The sequence below is a fragment of the Hypanus sabinus genome, chromosome 21, assembly GCF_030144855.1.
Source record: "Hypanus sabinus isolate sHypSab1 chromosome 21, sHypSab1.hap1, whole genome shotgun sequence".
NCBI classification, from domain to species: domain Eukaryota; kingdom Metazoa; phylum Chordata; class Chondrichthyes; order Myliobatiformes; family Dasyatidae; genus Hypanus; species Hypanus sabinus.
Window position 1 is genome coordinate 46,993,472 of NC_082726.1, and position 17,410 is coordinate 47,010,881.

The window sequence follows — 17,410 nt, forward strand, 5'->3', positions numbered from 1 at the left end:
ATGCAAATGTGAAGATAACAAAATAATCTCTTTCTTTTGAAACATAGATTGAAAATAATCTTTAACCAATATTACCTGATTCTTCCTCAAGGTATCACCATTGGATGTGTTATATCAGAGCAGCTGTATCAAAGCAACACAATCTCCAGGGAGAGAGTTAAGTGCACTAAGTTCCTGTGAATTCACATCACAGATGACCTCACCTGATCTCTTAATATCAGCTCCCTAAACAAGAAGGCAAGCAGTGCTTCCACTTCCTAAGAAGATTGAGGCAAGTAAGGCTCTCCAACCCCTCCATCTTAACTGTGCTTTACAGGGGCATCACTGGGAGCATCCTGACTATTTGCAATTCCATCTGGTATGGGAGCAGTCAAGCATCAGACCTGAAGTCCCTACAAAGGACAGTAAAAACAGCTGAGAGGATCATAGGGGCCTCTTTTCCATCTATCGGGGACATTTATCAGGAGCATTGCATATGCAGGGCCCTTAGTATTATTAAGGATCCCACCCATCCATCCAGCATCCTCTTTGACTTTCTACCATCAGACAGGAGACTACAATGCATAAAAACAAGAACAGTCCAGATGAGAAACATTTTCTTCCCCCAGGCCATTGGGCTTCTGAACTGGCGACAATATCGTATTTGAAGTGTCACTGACTAATCTGTTCTGTACCTTGTAATATTTAATATTAATGCACTTTAGTTTGCTATTTATGTGTAATTCATCTGTAAATTTTATCCTTACCTTCATAAGTTATCATGTGTTATGTGTGTTATGTGCTCTACACTCTGGTTGGAAGAAATGTTGTCTCATTTCTATATAGATTATATATGTTATATATACATATGTAATTTAATGACAATAAACTTCACTTGATTTGACTTAACATAACACACAAAATGGTGAAAGAATTCATCAGGTCAGGCAGCATCAATGGAAATGACATTTCAGGCCATGACTCTCCTTCAGGATAGGAAAGGAAGGGGGAACATGCCAAAATAAAAGGATGGGGGGTGGGGAAGAAGGTGATAGGTGAAGCCAGGCAGATGGGAAAAGGGAAAAGGTAAAAGACTGGTGAGGAAAGAATCTGATAGGAGAGGAGAGTAGACCATAGGTGAAAGAGGAGGAGGAGATAGGTAGATGAGAAAAGGTCAGTGGTAAGAGTGGAGAATAGAAGAAGAGGGGAGGGGGAGGGAAATTTTTTATCAGAATGAGAAATCAATATTCATGAGATCAGGATCGAGGTAACCCAGATGAAATATAAGGTGTTACTTTTCCACACTGAAGGTGGCCTCATCATGGCACAAGAGGAGCCCATGGACCAACATGTCAGAATGGGAATGGGAATCAGAATTAAAATGTTTGGCCTCTAGGTAGCTCTTCTTTTGGCAAATGGAGCAGAGGTGTTTGACAAAGCAATTCCCCAATTTATAACAAGTCTCACCAACGTAGAGCAGGCAGTATCAGCAGCACCGGACACAATAGACTACACCGGCAGATTCACAAGTGAAGTGTTGCTTCACCTGGAAGGGCTATTTAGGGCTCTGAATGGAGGTGAAGGATGAGGCGAATGGGCAGGTGTAGCACTTTGGCTACTTGAAGGGATAAGTGCTAAGAGGGAAATTAGTGGGGAGGGTCAAATGGTAAAGTAAATCCCAGTGGAAAGTGGAGTGGGGGATAGTAAAGATATATTTGATGGTAGGATCCTTTTGGAATGATGGAAATTGCAGAGAATGATGTGTTGAATGCAGAAGTTCATGAGGTGGTAGGTAGGAAAGGAGGAGTTCTGTCACACGAAAGACGCCAGGAAGATGGGGGTGAGTGCAGGCGTTCGGGAAATGGAGGAGATGCAACTGAGGGCAGCATCAATGGAAGGGATCCTATGGCCTTTTAAGAAGGAGGACATCTCTGATGTCCAAGAAAGCCACATGCTGGGAAGAGATGCAGTGAAGATGGAGCAACTGTGAAAAGGGAATAGCATTTTTACAGTGTGAGAAGAGGTAGTCAAGATACCCATGGGAATTGGTAGGCTTATAAAAGATTTTGGTTAACAGTTTTTCTCCTGACATTGAGACAGAGAGATTGAGAAAGGGGAGGTGCGTGTCAGAAGTGGACCAAGTGAATTTAAAGGCACGTTAGAAGTCGCGGAACGTTGACAACTTCAAATACCTGGGAAGTACCATCTCCAACGACAGTGCCCTTGATAAAGAAATCACGTCAAGGATCCAGAAAGCAAGCCAGGCACTCAGAAGACTCCGGGTCAAAGTTCTGCTGCACAAAGACATTTGCCTCTCCACTAAACTGAAGGTTTACAATGCTGTTGTGGTCTCATCACTTCAATATGGCTGTGAAACCTGGACATTGTATCGCAGACATGTCAAACAGCTTGAACAATTCCACAATCGTGCTCTGTGATCAATCATGAAAATCCGCTGGCAAAACCGTATCTCCAACTTGACAGTCCTGGACCGAGCCAATTCCACAAGCATTGAAGCCAAGGTTTTGAAGGCTCAGCTCAGATGGACCGGCCATGTGATCCGCATGGATGAGTCCAGAATACCACGTCAGTTGTTCTACGGAGAACTGGAGCAGGGCAACCGTGCCCAAGGTCGCCCAAGGAAAAGGTACAAGGACAACCTCAAGTCAAACCTTAAGTGGGCCAAACTCCAGCCCCACGATCTTGAACACACTGCTGCTGTTTGGTCCAAGTGGCGCAATCTATGCTCCAAGGCAGCAAACAACTTCCAAGTCAACTGGCGCATGCAGCGCCTCAAGGCGAGTCAAGAAAGACACAGGAAGGCGTTCACTCCTTGCCCCATCTGCGACCATATCTGTGCTTCGGACTTCGGCCTCAGAAGTTATATTCGTGCCCTCAGACGTTGACTGCGCCACACATTCATCTTCCTCGGACTTCGAGAGATTACTACTAGAAGTTGATGAAATTGCCAATCTCAGTATGGTAATCAATGTAGTGGAGGAAGAGTGGGGGAACATTACTGAGGAAAGCTTGGAATGTGGACTGTTTTATAACGAAAAGACTGCCATAGCTGGGATCCATGGCTGCTCCTTGAGTCTGGAGAAAGAGGGAGGAACCAAAGGAAAAATTGTTGGGGGTTAGGACCCATTCTGCCAGATGGAGGAGTGTGGTGGTAGAGAAGTGCCAGGCTTCATTTTTCAATTCAAGTTTCCAGGGTGGGACTTGAATCTACAGCTTTTATTCTCAGAGGTGACAGGGTTACCACCTGATTCTCAGCTAATGACCCAAGAAGCAGGGTAAATAGTGAATGCAAGAGACAGGTGGCAGTCATTGGGAAAGGTGATATCCAGCTTTGAAGGCTCATTTGAATGAAGTTGTCTCGAAGTGCAGGTAAACTATATCTGAGTCCATAGAGATGAAAGGTACAGACTGTGGTGACACTTTCAGATCAATTCAAGTTAAAAGCGTCCTCAAGTCTGTCTTTTTATTTGCAGCCAGCTGAAAACAATGGTTGGTTTTTGAAGAGCCACAGTTATGAAATACAAAAGGAACAAAGGATGAAATAGTTTGTCTTTGATCAAATGCCTTTGGGTTACAACCATTTTTGGCTGAAACTCAACAATGTACCTCTGCAGCTTGAGTGATGACCATCTTTATGTCCACTCCAGAGAGTTCATAGAATCATTGAATTCTATGCAGAAGCTGGAGGCAGTTGGAACTGATAAGGACTGAGGGCATTTACTCAGCTACTCCAATCAGAGACAAGAGGAAATCCTTGGAGAAGTTTTAGCAGAGCAGTTGAATTGGCTGTTAAGAGAAAGGAGGAAAATGTGCCAGATTAATGGGCATGATGTCTATAAACGGGGAAGAAATAGTTAGTACTCAATTTAGAAGATAAATATCACAAATAAATAATAACATATAGGAGCAGAATTAGGCCATTCAGCACATCAATTCTGCCTTCATGCCTACAGATCAGCTGATTTATTATCTCTCATTCTTCTGCATTCTCCATGTGACCTTTGACACCCTTACTAATCAAGAACCCGTCAGCATTCACTTTAAATATACTCAATGGCTTGGCCTCCACAGACATCTGTGGCAATGAATTCCACAGATTTACCACCCTCTGGCTATTGAAATTTCTCATTATCTCTGTTCCTCAGGAACACCTTTCTATTCGAAGACTGTGCTCTCTGGTCCTATACTCTCCCTCTACAGGAAACATCCTTTCCACATCCACTCTATTGAGGCCTTTCTATACAGCAGACTATTTTTAATTGGGACACATCAGAACCTGTACGTTTTGGCCCAATTAAGCGGCTGCTCATTTATCCAAAGTTTCATGGAAATAGTTATAAAGGTGTAAAAAAGACAAACTACCATTTAGCTGAGAAACAAATTATGTATTTAAATGAAATACAAAACAAATTAGAACACTACAGGTATTATTACAGTACTATAAAACCATGTATTAGTTCGTAATGGTTACTGATAGAGTTTGTGCTGGCGTTGTACAAGATTGGTAAACTATCCATTATTACCCCTTAAAGCATTGAGGTTTAATGGTTTTCCCAATAACCAACAATTTCTTTTCATTAGTTCCTGATATACTGTATTTGAACAACACATTTATGCAATCCATTGCATTCTTTATACCTGTTAGTATGTGCGTTTGTAGCAGAGGGAACCATCCAGCTTGGCACGATAAAAAAGAACCATTCTATCTGCATTGTAGATATCATCTGCACATAACTTTTGAGCAAGTTGTGGTGTCTTGTAGATTTTTATGTTTCTGCACTTACAGCATTAGCACTTCCTTTCACGGCTTGTGCTTTCTTGAACTTGATGTGGTTCCATTGAGACAATGACCCCAGCTTCTTAGCTAGCTCCTCTGACTTGTTTTTTAACATTGGTCCACCGACACACACACCTCGTCCAGTTACAATGGAAAACCATTGATTGAGGACCACCTCAACACCTGGATCCTTACCTTCACGCTTTCATTTTTAGAATATACTTTAGTGCCCATTTTTCTGGCTGTTTATCTTGCCACTATGTCAAGCAGGCAATTGTAAACTTTGGCACTCCAGTTATCTCTGCCAGCTGACCATGAGTGGTGTTAGGTGGCTGGCTTTTAATTTTAGAAGTCAAAATAAAATAAAAAATGATTGAAAATCACTGCTTTGAATCAGTGTGTCAGCCCAAATGGATAACATAACACAATCATGCATGACTGATGCAACTGTTCACTCTTAAGTGTGGTGTGTAGTTTCTAACAGCTACACAATGTATGTGACTGCTTGTACCCTGTCCTAATAGTGTTCCAAATAAACAAAGGGATCCTGGTTATTTTCTCAATTTCTCTTTGTTCTTTAAGAGTTGTTCAAAATAAGAGGCTGTCCTGATTAACCAATGTCCCAATTAACCAAAATTTCTGTATTTGTTAGTTTTTAATAAGATTCTCTCCTCATTCTTCTATATAACCAAGAGGTAATTTTTATAGTAGGCATGCAACATGTGATAAGAGCCTGGAATTCACTGCCTGACAGCGTTTGAAACAGAAGTACTCTTTACATTTAAAAAGCACTTGGATGTATACTTGAAGAGCTACGATTTAAAAGGCTCTGGATTAAGACTTGGGAAGTGAGGTTAGTCTCAAAGGATTTTGCTTTCAACTGGCACTGATACAATAGAAATAGTTCCTCTGCACCATAAATTTCCATGAGAAACAAGTTTCTATGATCCTATAACACCAGACGATAAAGGTCTATTTGTAACTAATATCCACAAGGATTATAATGCACTTAAAATATAATTAACTGAAATCAGTATTGAGTAGTATTATAAAGTTAAGTAAACAAAGAAATTAATGAAGATTTATGAAAATCTATTTTTTTAAAAAAGTGAAAACCTTTAACCAACATATTTTTAAAAAGCTTTTAAGATCTGGAGAGAAAACACTGGAACTGCCTCAACAGTTCTGAAGGGAGAATGAGCCTAGTGGTGTTATATAACTCTCTTAACAAAGTGCTAATGAAAAGCAGAAGTGTTTAATTTGTAGATGTGTCAGGATAAGCATGGATCAGATGCGATTCCTGGGTAAACAGATCTGAAGGAACATATCTACAGAAGGGAAGGCTGAAAAATTGGTTTCTGAGTATAGAAAAGTCTTATGGAGTGATATTGAGTCTATTGCTTAAATGGTGATATCCTCATTTCTGAGACAGGTGGTAAGTGTTTGATGCTACACACCAGACAGAATTTGGAAACTGTGACATTCATTTTCATAACTGCTTATGACATCAAGAAGGGACATTTAGCGCATTGAGTCTACGTAGGCTCACAGGACAATCTTCTTCCCCAACTTATTCCACTGCAACCTATTTTCTCTCACACAGCTCCATCAACATCACTCATTTCTCCAATCACATGACTACAAATTGGAATCATGGCTTTTTACAGCACAGAAATAGGTCATATATCTCTGCTAGTCCACTTGTCTAAGCTAGCCCCATTTACCCACATCTAGTCAAAAAGAGAATGTGCAGCCTTCAGTCAGACTACACACAGGAAAGATACCAGCACGGATAGAGGATTGTTTGACTGGCAAGAGGCAGAATAGGAATAAGGGGAGTCTTTTCTGGTTAGCTGTTGAGGACTAGTAGTGTTCCACAGGGGTTGGTGTTGGTCCGCTTCTTTTCACATTTCTGGATGGTGAAATTGATGGCTTTCTGGTCAAGTTTGCAAATACAAAGATAGGTGGAGGGACAGATAGTGTTAAGGAAGCAGTAGGTCTAAAGAAGGACTTAGACAGATCAAGAGAATGGGCAAAGTAGTGGCTGATCAGAAGTTTTGGTCATGCACTTTGGTAGAAGGAATAAAGGCATACAGTATTTTCTAAATGAGGAGAAAAATCAGAAATAAGCTTTAAGTTCAAGTTTATTGTTTATTGTCATTCAACTGTAAACATGCATATCCCCAAATGAGACAATGTGCTTCTGGACCAAGGTGCACAACACAGTACTTATAAATCACATTCATATCACATAAAGTGATATGTACCTCAAATAAATTCAACAAATAATAAGGTGCATATATAAGTTAAATGTAGACAGTATAATTCCACTGGTGCTTCATACATGATAAGACCTTTATTGTGCGGTGGCAGGCAGTTCAGTAGTCTTATGGCCTGGAGGAAAAAACTGTTCCCCACCCTAACAACTCTTGACCTATTGCTACTGTACTTACTGCCTGATGGTTGGGGATCAAAGAGATTATTGGATGAATGGAAATAATCACTGACAATGCTAAACGCCTTGTGTATGCAGCCCTCCTGAAAAATATCTCTGATGGGTGTAATAGAGACCAGCCATGATTATCTCCGCAGTCCTCGCAATCCTTTGTAGGGACTTGCAGTCAGATGCATTGCAATTCTCCTATCAGACAGTGATGCAGCTGAACAGGATACTCTTGATCCTGTAAAAATTGGTTAAAATGGGTGGGGGGAATGCACGAGCCTCACTTGCTTCAATCCCCTCAGGAAGTGCAGATGCTGTTGTGCTTTTTTGAACAAAGAGGTGGTGTTGAGAGTTCAGGTGAGATTGTCCATTATGTATACTCCCAGAAGATTGGTACTTCAGTTCTCTCCATGGAGGAGATGTTTATGTGCAGTGGGGAGCGGTCATCCTGAACCTTCCTAAAGTCCACCATCATCTCTTTGGTCTTGTCCACATTGAGACTCAAGTTGTTATCCTAGCACCATTCTACCAACTGCTCTACCACCTCTCCTTGTTGTCATTGAAATCAACCACTGTTGTGTCGTCAGCAAATTTGATGATTTGGCTTATGTTAGAACTAGCAATGCAGTCATGTGTCAATAGCATGAACAGCAACGGGCTGAGCATGCAGCCCTGAGAAGTGCCAATGTTCAGAATGATGGAGCTGGAGATGTTTTTGTCAATGTGAACTGGCTGTGGCCTTTCTATCAAGAAGTCCAGGATCCAGTTACAGAGAGAGGTGCTGAGACTCATCAAGGACAGTTGACTTACCAGCTTTTGAGTTATGATCCTATTGAAGGCCAAGCTGGTCAATACTGGCTTAAGAGGCACCATTTTCCAGGTGAAACAGGATGGAGCAGAGTGGAAATGCAATGGCATCAACAGTGGACTGATTTGAACGACGAAGATAGGATTTAATGAGATCCATAACTTGCCGCTCAAAGCACTTCCTGTCATGGTTCCGTTTGGTTGTTCCCCTTTAATCCTCCTTTCTCCCTGATTATGCCCTAAATTCAGTCATTAGATTTCCAATTGCTGCTAGTTTACTTAATTACTGTACACCTGGTTTTCATCAGAGATTGTGAAATAAATACAATGATGTCACTATCACAGGTTACCAGTGTGTTGGTCTATTTTTGTGTAATACTTTGTTCCCTTGTCTGATTAGAACCGTTAGTTCTAAGTTCCACTCTAGTTTCAAGGTTGTCCTTGTAAATCCCATCTCCTTATCAAGATTCCTCTGGTTTGCTGTTCTTTGTTTACGTCTACGCCAGCATTCTCAACTCAGTTGACGTGCTCGTATCCTGCACTTGGGTTCTCCTCCATTGCCCAGTGCAACACTTCATTATTGTTGAAGTCAGTGCCACTGGACAGTATTCATTGAGGAAGATTACTGTCATCTCTTGGGCACTGGAATAATGGTGCCCACCTTGATGCCTGAGATGACAGTGGGTTGTTCAAGAGAGATTTTATCTGATCAGCACCCAGCCAGCTATGTTATCAGGTCCCACAGCTTTAAGTAGGTTGATACTAGCTAGGGTCTTCCTCACATTATATATGGCCAGACAGAGGGCCTGCTCCTTGGTGGGGGGGGGGGGGGGCCTTCTTTGCCGGCACATTGAGGTTTTATGCACCACCAAGCATAAAATACATTCAAAGGAACACACAAAAGTGCTGGAGGAACTCAGCAGGCCAGGCAGTAGTCAGTTGTCGTTTCAGGCCTGATATAAATAAGGTGGGACAATGGAAACCTGATTGGATGAGGACTAACCAGTCAGGAGAGCCAGATGACATAGGTATAAATAGCACTAGACTAGACTTGCCCAGGCATCATCCCGAGCTTGTCATCAAAATGTCCATTAAAGTTGATATCGATATCCAGCTGGAAGCCCGAGAACAATTTATCCGACTATTCATTTCAATCGGTGCTGCCTGGCCTGCTGAGTTCTTCCAGGATTGTGTGTGTGTGTTTTAGATTTCCATTATCTGCAGATTTTCTTGTATTTGTGAGAAAATACGTTCAGTCTCTCAGGAAGAGAAGCATCATTATCACAGACACACAGAGTGGTGGACTTTTAGTTGGACCATTTTGGTCTGAATGTCCTGCAACATGTGTCTGGTGTCATAGAATATATTCTCTGCGAATAATCCCATTTTGCCTTCCTGATGGTGCGAGAAAGAGCGGCTCTTGCTGATCTGAGAACTGTTTTATTCCCCCAATCTGAAGGCAAACTCTCAGCTGTGCTTGGACCGCTGCTGTCAGCCATGGCTTCTGATTTGCCCCCACACAGATGACAGCGACATCCTCAGTGCACTTCAATGGGTAGCTAGTCACAGATCGTGCATTTTCATTCATGTTAATAGTATGGTGGAAGGTAGCCGCCTCCCTGAATATGCATCATTCCGTTTTTTTTAACAAAATCGTGTTGCTGCTTCTAGTCAGGTCTTTATCTCCCTTTCAAATTGCTTAACACATTTAATCAGTGGGCAGAATGCAGAAATTAGCAGAAGTGTGAGAGCAGTTTTGTTTGCACCAGGGATGTTGGTATAAACCAGGTCAAACGTATTCTCACTTCTAGTAGCAAAGTCAACATGCTGATAGAATTTAGACAGGACTGTTTTAAAGTTAGTATGGTTGAAGTCACCAGCAACAATAAAGAAACCATTGAGGTGTGTGGTTTGCAAATCACTTCTGGCGCCATAGAGCTCACACTGCGCTTCCCCAGCATTAGCAGGGGCTGGGAGGGATGTATACAGCCAAATCACAATAGCAGAGGTAAATAAAATGGTCTGCACTTCACCATTAAGGTCTCTACCATGGACGAACGGTGGTTCATCACTGCCGAAGTTCTTCTCACTGGGCCAGTTCTTATTAACATAGATAGATGCACCTGCACCGCGGGTCTTGCCAGAGATCGCGGGAATTCTGTCGGCCCGAAAAGGGATGAACCTCTCTAGCGCAGCGGTCCATAACCTTTTTTATGTGATGGATCCCCACCATTAACCGAGGGGTTCATGGACCGCGGGTAAGGTCTAGCTGGATGGTCGCTTCAGGGGTCGATTCCTGGAACATCTCCGTCAGAATGAGCGTGCAGCTGTCCTTTGTCCCATGCTGATTCAGCCTCAGACGCAGGTAATCTATTTTTTAGTGCTCCAACGCTTGAAAGCAGAATGGAGGGGAGAGCTGACCTGAAGGCCTTCGCCTTTGGTCTTGTTCCAGTACCAGTGGCGTGCTATCTTCCCTTTTGCTTCCTCGCATGATAATGTGTACTGGGTGGTGGGAGGGTATTCAGGAGTCTCACAGCCTGGGAGAAATGTATACAATATAAACCCTGAAATGCTTTTTCTTCGCAAACATCCACAAAAACAGAGAAGTGCCCCAAAGAGTGAGCAACAGCTAAAGGTGAGAACACCAAAGCCCTCCCCCCCAATTCCCCCCTCCCACGCGTAAGCAGCAGTGAGCAACAATCCCCTCTCCCCCCCACTGGCAAAAAAACCATTAGCACCACCACCGATCTCAAGGCTTTGCTAGACGACAGCAAAGACACAGACTTGCAGTTACCACAAGACTGCATTTCATCCTGCATTTGACAAACCACAGGTTCTCTTTCTCTTTCTCTAATAAAGGAGAGGGGGGCGTCCCCCATTTTCACACGAGCAGGAGACATAACAACAGCCCGCTGGTTTACCATGTTAAAAGTCTGTTTCGTCGCTTTTTACGAGCTCTGTGCCTGAAGATTGCAAAGATCTCAGGTCTTTGGGCCCACAGCAAAAAATTTTCCGGCCTCCCCGATGACACACGAGTCTCCTGCTGTGACACCAACCCTCGATCTGCCTGTCTCCAGAGCCCTGAAATCTTAGGCTTTCAAATACGAGCAAAAACTCTTAGGCCAAGCCCTTGGCATGTCGGAAAACAGCCAGTCATGAAATCTCAAGAAAGGGTCCCATTTCCGCAAAGAACCAAAGTCTGCGTGTAACTTCAGGTCAGGGTGTTCAAAAGAAACCTGAAAGGGAAAAATAAAGATATTAGAGATGGAAATAGAGCTGTTTCTGAAGATGCAAGTAAAGGAGTCATTATTTAGCGCCATCTTGACTCTGCCTTCATACACTGCTGCACACTTGCAGTCCCAGAAGGGGCCAGGTCACCAGTCTAGGGCACTGATGCAGCAGTACTTGGGCCTCAGTATGGGTCTACTGTCTCTCCCAGAAGAAGGGACTATCCCATAGGCTGGGAAACCACAGGAAGGGGCCGAGAGAGGTGCTCAATGTGGTATATCGGGTGCGGCTGCCTGAGCAGCGGAAGGCAGTCATGTTGCTCCGACACCAGCTGGCACCGTGCCAGCCCTTGTCCACCACTGACCCAACGAGGCTGGGACAACACTCTGGGCACTCTGCCTCTTGCCTCACACAAACAGGGCCTATCTGGAGGGGGCTCCAAAAGCCCCAGCACCCAGGGCAGCAGTATCAGCACCCACCAGGACTTCTTGACTTTGTTAAGGACTCGGGGGTCCCGAGGATGGCTGACCCCTCAGGCAGGGGCAGTGTGATGCTCTGGTTGACGGCCCGTCCCTGCACTTCCAATGACCTGCACTGTTTGTTGTTCTAGTGTTAAAATGTTTTTGTGGGTTTATGATGAGCAGTTCCAGTTTATTTATTCGCTTGTGGGTCACCCGGACTGTAACGAGGGTGTGTGATGGTCACCTCCCCCGTCTGCATGAGGCTGGAGAGGTTCACTCTTCAGATCATGGTCCCTGATCTACTTTGTGTTTCTCACACCAGAACAGTTGTTGAGTTTAACAACCTTCCTCGTCTGTCATTCTGGACCAAATGCTCGCCACACACCATTATTTGGAGCTGGAGTGGCCGCTGCATCTGGACACAAAGGGACTTGGGAATCTTCTTGCAGGATTCCCTAAAGGTTAACTTATTGGTTAAATCTTTGGTAAGGAAGGCAAATTTAATATCAGCATTTATTTTGGGAAATAAGAATACAAAAGCAGGGATGCAATGCTGAGGTTTTATAAGGCATTGGTCAGACCATACATGGAGTATGGTGAGCAGTTTTGGTCCCCCTAAGAAAAGATGTGCTGGTATTGGAGAGGCTCCAAGGAGGTTCATGAGAACTATTCCAGGCATTAAAGTGTTAATGTATGAGGAGTACTTTATGGTTCCGATCCTGAACTCACTGGAGTTCAGAAGAGTGGATGGGGGGGTGGGGGGTGGGGGTAGTGAGGATCTCATTGAAATCTATCAAATATTGAAAGGCTTGGATAGAATGGACATGAACATGAAGTTTTGTATAGTGGGGGATTCTAGGGCCAGAGGGTACAACCTCAGAATAGAAGGGTGTCCCATTAGAATAGAGATGAGGAGGAACAAGAGAAAATCTGCAGCTGCTAGAAATCTGAGCAACTCACACAAAATGCTGAAGGAACTCAGCAGGCCAGGCAGCATCTAGGAAAAGAGTACAGTCGATGTTTCAGGCTGAAACCCTTTGGCAAGACTGGAAAAAAAGAGATGAGGATGAGATTTAAAAGGCGGGGGAAGGGGGGAGATAAACGCAGGCGATCGGTGAAACCTGAAGGGGAAGTGGCTGAAGTAAAGAGCTGGGAAGCAAATTGGTGAAAGAGACAGAAGGCCATGGAAGAAAAAAAAGGGGGAAGGAGCACTAGAGAGAGGCGATGGGTGGGCAAAGAGATAAGCTGAGAGAGGGAAAAGGGGATGGGAAATAGTGAAGGAGGGTGGTGGGGTCAATACCAGAAGTTCGAAAAATCGGTGTTCATTCCATCAGCTTGGAGGCTACCCAAATGGAATATAAAGTGTTGTTCCTCCAGCCTGAGTGTAGCCTCATCTCAACAGTGGAGGAGGCCACGGATAGACATATTAGACTGGGAAGTGGAATTAAAATGGGTGGCCACTGTGAGATACCACTTGTTCTGGTGGACAGAGCATCAGTGCTCAGCAGAAAGGTCTCCCAATCTGTCAGCTCTCACTGATATACAGGAGGCCACACTGGGAGCACCGGACTCAGTATATGACCCTAACAGACTCACAGGTGAAGTGTCGCTTCACTTGGACGGACTGTTTGGTGTCCTGAATGATAGTGAGGGAGGAGGTGTAGGGGCAGGTGTAGCACTTGTTCCGCTTGCAAGGACAAGTACCCGGGGGGAGATGAGAAATTTCTTTAGTCAGAGGGTGGTGAATCTGTTGATTAGGACAGAGAATGAACTGAAGGGTAACCCAGTTTTTCTGGATCTGACTCAAAGACTTGAGCTATCATCCATTAACAGGAAAGGAAATTATATTGCGAGGGAATCTTTTGTGACTTTTTACAGTCTCTAAAGTACCTCACAAGTCAGAGTGTTTGTTGTATGGTAAGAAGCAGAATACCATATAAGAAGGTTATAGAGTTATAGATAGATACACAGCATGGACATGTGCACTTTGGCCATCTGAGTCCACTCTGACCATAAACTATTCACCTAATCTCACGTTAACACATTATATTTTCCCCACATTACATTCAACTCATCTCATGGCAGGTTCTACAGCAGCAAATGCCTTAATAAAGCCATTATCATTATAAATGGAATGTGTTGCTAAGATGGTGCCAGCAACCAATATGACTAATGGCAACATCCTGCAGACAGTTCACAAAACTACTTCTCCAACCTGCTTCTTTCAAATGTGCTGTGCACCTACTACTAATCTATAGTGGACTAGTAATTTGGATTTTGTTAATGTATTTTGGGGCCAGCCGAGTGATCTGGTACATTTGCTCTCTCCAAGGGAATTCAGTGTGGTTGAGAATGGAACGTGCCGAGCTTGAGCCCATGATAAGCTCCATTACTGGATGATAGCACTGAATAAAACGTCAAGCAAAATCAACATCGATGAGGATGGGAGCGGAAAGTGAGTGGGTGTTCAGTGCCGTCTGCCTCTGTTTCATGGGTCTCTTTCTCCCTCTCACTCCCAGCTGCCAGAGGAAGGGTTTAATCAGTGTAGTTTATGGATTGGACTCATTTTTGGAGGTCTCTGCAGTTTGTGTTATATGTGTTTCTGGTTACGGCTTTTTAATTGCTACTTTGCTTTATTTTGATCCAGGCACTTCGACGCAGACTGGCACTGTGGCCCGTAGTCAACAAATGACACAGGGTTATAATGAACTGAATTAGACTAAATGAGACTGTTTCAAGGACTCTGCAGGTTGATATTTAATATTCTGCGTTATTTACTCATTTTTTGCCGTTTGTGCAATTCGTTCAGTTTTCTTTCTGCAGATTGGACATTTGGTGTTTTCCCTGAACGTGTACCATGGTGTTTCTTTGCTTCCTGGCAGCCTGCGGAAAGACAAATCTCAGGGTTGTATACTACATACCTACTTCAATAGTAAATGTACTTTGAATCATTGAACCTGCATGTTTTTGGGATGTGGGATGAAACTGGAGCACCTGGACAAACCTGGACAATCCTTCCCAATCGTCAAGCACATACAGACAGCACCGGAGGTTAGTACCAAACCTGGGTCACTGGAGCTGTGGTGCACATCAGAACAGAACAAACAGAGAAGATGGGAGGATCCATCAGTTCACAATGTTGGTGATAGAAAGATGCCAGCGTGCATGGTAGCAGTGGCCACTCTGGCTCCAATCTGCAATGAAACTTCTTGTGGTGTTTGTCTTCTCTATGACGAGAAAGACTGCCGATCATACAGAACATTGAAATCTGTGAGTCTACCTAGCTGGCGAGCAGAGAAACAAAGCTGCTGCACGGTTACAGTCTAACGTGGGGAGCAGGCCCCCGCTCCATGCCGCAGTCTGCTACAGCTATGTGGCGAATCAGTGTGCAAGAATACAGAAGCACAGTAAGTGTACAAATACTTGAGTAAGAATTAAAGCAGAACCCTGCAGGCCCACACTCCAGTTGATTCTACTCACCAGAAAGTAAGATGGATTACCTGTGTTTGTGTCCGAACCAGGGGGATATGAGGAACTGCTGCATTCCCATCCTGACAGAAACATGGCTTTAGGACTCCACTCCAGAATCAGCCTTCCAGCTAGAAAGCCTAATCTCCTTTCAGGCAGACAGAAACGCTGCGAACTGCGGCAAGATCGGTGGAGAAAGTCAATAAGCACTGGTGTATGAACGTCCAGTTGTTAACAGCCCACTACTCACTGCAGATAGAGCTTTTAGTGGTTAAATACAGGCCCTTCTACTTACTGAGAGAGTTCACTGCCGTTGTGATTATTGCTATTCTCATCCACCTCTCATGACAGTGCTGCAGGAGCCCTACAGTGCCAACTACAGCCTCAATCATTACCAACTTTAGCAACAGTCTTGTTTATTACATTTCTACCTACATTTCAACTTCACAACCAGAGTAGAGAATATATTAGATCTGGTTTACTTCCATGGAGCTTAGAAGGCTGTCCCCCTCACCCTCACCTCTGATACTCAGACCACATATCCACTTTGCTAATACCTGCATAAGTCCAAACCAGTTCAGAGGGAGATCAGGACCTGACCGGTAGGACTGCTTCAAAAACATAGACCGGGGCATGTTCAAGGAGGGATCTTCCTATGATAATCATGTCAAAATCGATGAATATGTGGGATCAGCGACTACAAAGGAAAACGCATTGACAATGTTACCATGTTCAAACACTACACTACCGGGGCAGACCAGAAACCAAGGTTCACTGCAGAGATTTGTGCACTGTTAAGGGATGGGGCACTGCTTTCGGATTAGGATCAGTACAACACTCAGCTCAGCAAGAGCTGCGCTCTCCCATCTCATTGGAAAGGTAACAAGTAAGTATGTACATAAAATTCATAGCTACCTTTGTGACACCATGGACATGCAGCTCGTGTGACAAGGTATACAAACCATAAACAATTATGAGTCCACCCTGCACGTCAATGGCAGTGACATCTCCCTTCCTGATATGCTGAATGCCTTCTGTGCACGATTTGATGATTTGAATTGTTACGTACTCGTGATACATGACAGTGGAGCCCTTGTCATGTGACTGGGGTTGAAGCTGTACTGGACTTGAGGTGATGGTCTTGTGATGGTGGTGACGTCATTTTCCCGCCAGTAGAGATCATGTGATGGGTTTTTTTTACAGGTTATAAAAGGTAGACCCCACCCTGTGAGGAGGGGCAGTTCGTGGCTGGATTTGCCAAGTTGACTTCATGCCACTGCGTGTTTGAAGTGATGACGCAGTTTAGCTGAAGGATGAAGTTTTTATTTAATGCCTAAAGTTTAAAAGGTCATTGCCAGCAGGTTCTTTATGATCCTGTTAGTTTGAGAATTAGAGGGGAGTGAAGATTCAAAGTTGGAAGTTAAAGATCGAGGAGAATCGCTTTCTACGGTGAAACGGGGGCGACCTTTGTTTGATCCTTATTTGGAAGGATTTCGTTGACTATCTTCGTGTTAATCCCTAGGTTTACCTAGAAAGGATTGAAGGTAGTGGAGAAGGAAAGGTCAGTGCCTTTAAGCCGTTCTGTTTCGTAAATTCTTCGTGGGAAGTTCGACGTCGGGGATCGAAGCAAGCGACGTGAGAGAGAACCTAAATCGTCTTTTAAAGTCTCTCCTTTTTAAATGGACTGTGAGCATATCGAACTTTTGGCAATACCACTTTAAGAACTGTTTTGGAATACCACTTTAAAGAACTGTTTTGGAATATCACTTTACGAACTGTTTGAACAGCCGCTCAGCAGCTGTTTCCGGTTACGGTAGTGTTTGTTTACTTTTGGGGGGTTTGTTTTCGGTGTTTAATAAACGTGTTATTTGTTATAAGAAACCCTTGCCGATCTCATATATTTATTGTTGCCTGAATACCTAACAGAATGATGTGATATCAAGGAAAGCCCCCTCTCCTACTAAGGAACAGGCACCCTCTCTGGCGATATCTGTGGTGATCCCAAACAACTGTGGGACCAGACAACATAACTGGTCAGGTACTAAAGGACTGTGTGGCCCAGCTAGCAGAAGTACTAACGGATATCTTAAATATCTCTTAGAAACATTCCATTGTCCCTGCAGACATCAAGGCAACCTTCATCATTCTGGTGCCCAAGAGAGTGACGATAACTGGCCTAAACAACTACTGCCCAGTAGCACTGACTTCAACAATTATGAAGTGTTC